The sequence below is a fragment of the Silene latifolia genome, chromosome Y (assembly GCF_048544455.1).
Source record: "Silene latifolia isolate original U9 population chromosome Y, ASM4854445v1, whole genome shotgun sequence".
NCBI classification, from domain to species: Eukaryota; Viridiplantae; Streptophyta; class Magnoliopsida; order Caryophyllales; family Caryophyllaceae; genus Silene; species Silene latifolia.
The window spans coordinates 15,136,936-15,139,864 of NC_133538.1; the positions used below are offsets into that span (position 1 = coordinate 15,136,936).

The 2,929-nt window shown below is 40.6% G+C and overlaps 1 non-coding gene across 1 annotated transcript; it reads left to right on the forward strand.

Moving 5' to 3' along the window:
* Positions 1–2,182: 2,182 nt before the first annotated feature.
* LOC141636470 (small nucleolar RNA R71) lies at positions 2,183–2,292 on the forward strand. Its single transcript, XR_012541077.1, has one exon. It is a non-coding gene; the product is annotated as a small nucleolar RNA R71 (small nucleolar RNA).
* The last annotated feature ends 637 nt before the right edge of the window (positions 2,293–2,929 follow it).

Sequence of the window (2,929 nt, forward strand, 5' to 3'; positions counted from 1 at the left end):
CTGAATTGCAGTCTGTAACAAGGTACGTAGGACACACCCGTGGTACTGGACCTAGGCGCTAACCGGATCCGTGCCAGACGTCGTGTCTCAACCACACGTATCCCTCCATTACTCAAGTCATTAATGTGCACATCCCTCTTGGAGTGGGAAGCTCGTAGAGGCGACCCAAGCGTAAGACGGTCTCCCAACCGTCTTACGTCTCCTCAACAACAACCACATCCTGAAACATATACGATAATCATAAGAATATAATACGCAACACAATATATCAAAGTAGGACTCATTATGAGATACACTTCCTAAACATGTTATGAACATCATTTCCTCAAATATCCCGACTCTTCGAGTCGTCACAATTCACTACCATGTTATAATGTATTTCTGACCACTACATAAGGTCAACAACAATCCCCAAGTATCACAACATAATGCATACCAACTCATACCATGAAAACATGAACAATGAACACACAAAAAGTATTCACATTACTAAAACCGAGTAGGATAGACCTACATTTTAGTATACTCCATAAGCAATCCCAGACAAGCAAGATCCATCTCACAAAACCGTCTGATCCAACATAAATTACATAATACTATCACAATATATCCTATACTATTACACAACACAAAACCCCCAATTAGTATCCCTTAATTACCCATAATAATACTAATTATTTACGCATAACAAAACCCCCAAAAGTTAGGGTTTAAAACCAAAAAATAGAAAAGGTGAGATTCCGAGATACAAAGGATGGATTGGAAATAAGGTGGGGGGAAAGGAAGCACCATCTTTAAATTCAATTTCAAACACCATGGGAGAGGTCTAGGGAGAGTTTTAGAGAGAAAGAAGAGGATTTAGGGTTGAAGAGAGAGAAGGAGAAATAAATTAGGGTTAGCTGAAATGTTATCCTATCTTAAGTTATATGCCCTCTGACAGGCTGCACTCGATCGAGTGCCAAGTCCCCTCGGCCGAGTGTCACTCACTCGGTCGAGTACGCAAAAATTCGTACTCGGCCGAGTTCGACCTACTCGGTCCACTGAACTCACCACTATGTCTCGTACGGGGTATACTTGGTCCATTGCACAACTATGTCTCACTCACGAGTAGCTTCTCGTCAAGCCTCCGGGTTTTATCATGCATCCCGAGGTTCCTTTATCGGTCTCCAAATATTCGGGTATTACAAAATGGCAATTGAATATTAATGGGAGTCTTGGGCTCCTTTACCTTGGCAATGGGGATCTCATCATCAATATCTTCTATAATAGGCTCGTCACTAGCCTTCTTTTGAGCATTTTCCCCAAGCTTGGGACTTTTCCTTGACCACCTTATCATCCATGGTCATAGATGGCTCATCATACCTCTTCTCACTACTTAAATGAATGGCATTAAGGGTGACATGAGGAGGTTGTTCACCTTGAGATGGGAGTTGGCCTTGTTGTCTTTGGGAACTTAAAGTGGCAAGTTGAGCTAATTGGGTCTCCAACATTTTGATAGCGGCATCTTTAGCTTGATCATTTTTTTGCATTTGGATTTGCATTTGGTTGAATATGCTCTCTTGAGTTTTAGGTATTTGCATAATTATGGCTTCTAATTTGCTCAACCCATTGCCATTTTTTTGTTAGAATTGGGGTTGAAGAACTTGTTGTTGTTGGATAAGTGGAGGCCTTTGTGCTTGGAAATCCGGTGGGTTTAATGGTCTTTGGTGAGGCACAAAATGTTGAGCTTGTTGTTGATGAGCATGAACAAGCACATTAGAATTTTTGTAGAAAGAAGGCTTTTGAGTTTGAAAGATATTGACTTGTTGAAGAGCATTAGCACAAAATTAGGCATCATGCCCCACACCTCCACAAAGCTCGCAAGAAGGAGTAAATAGACTTTGGGTAGCATTCACTTGGCAAGTGAACATAGAGCCTTGAGAGCTCTCAAGTTATTGTTGAAGAAATGTTACTTGAGCTTGAAATAAAGCCACATTAGGATCTTCTACCTTAGCATTCAAAGGATTTGCACTCCTTGAATTGACTAATTGAGAGTCATGAATAGCCATAGATTCAATAGTAGCATGTGCAATCTCCGTGTCAATTTGATCAAACCTCCCATTGTTGGCAGAGTCTAGGATGCGGCGCGACTCGGAGCAACAACTAACCATTGTAGAAGATAATGGCTAAGAACCAAGGATCAATCCCATGACAAGGGCACTCTCTTTGCAACTGTTTGTACCTCTCCCATGCCTCAAATAGACTTTCATCACCCCTTTGTCGAAAATCGGTGTTTTAGCTTCTCAAAAGGGTGGTTTTTTTGCTGAGGAAAGTGAAAGTCCTAGACCCCTAATTAGACTCCTCTAATTAGTGACCAAAAATTATATTAACTTTGTGTCTTAAGAACCAAGTGGTGTTAGTCTAGTGGTAGCCGGGTTAAACATTGAAGCTTGCAGAAATGCAGGAGTTGAGAGGTCCCGGGTTCGACTACCAGCTGGGGCGATGATCACTTGGCCACTGCAGCCCCCAAAGGGGTGGCTTACATGGTCCATGTGGTGGTGTGGGAATGCATGGGCCCGGGAGGATTCAACCCCTCGTCATAAAAAAAAAAAAAAAAAACTTTGTTTCTTAAGTGATCTAGTTACTTGCATGCTAATAAAAATAAATAAAAGCTTAAGAGATGAGAAGACAACCTATTCTTCATCTACCATGGTATGATCATCTTCATCTACACCAACTATTGATGTCACAAGCTCCATGCATGAGGATGTCCTCCAACAACCTAGAATCAAAAGTAGCATTTCTCCTCTTGGTGTTATCCAAGACTTCACCTAACACCACTAATAATATTAACTAGACATTATTAGTGATAAACCCTTTATAATATGTATGTATTATTACTACTAATAATACTTTATGTATATTATATTTGTGTGAATTTATTTGATGA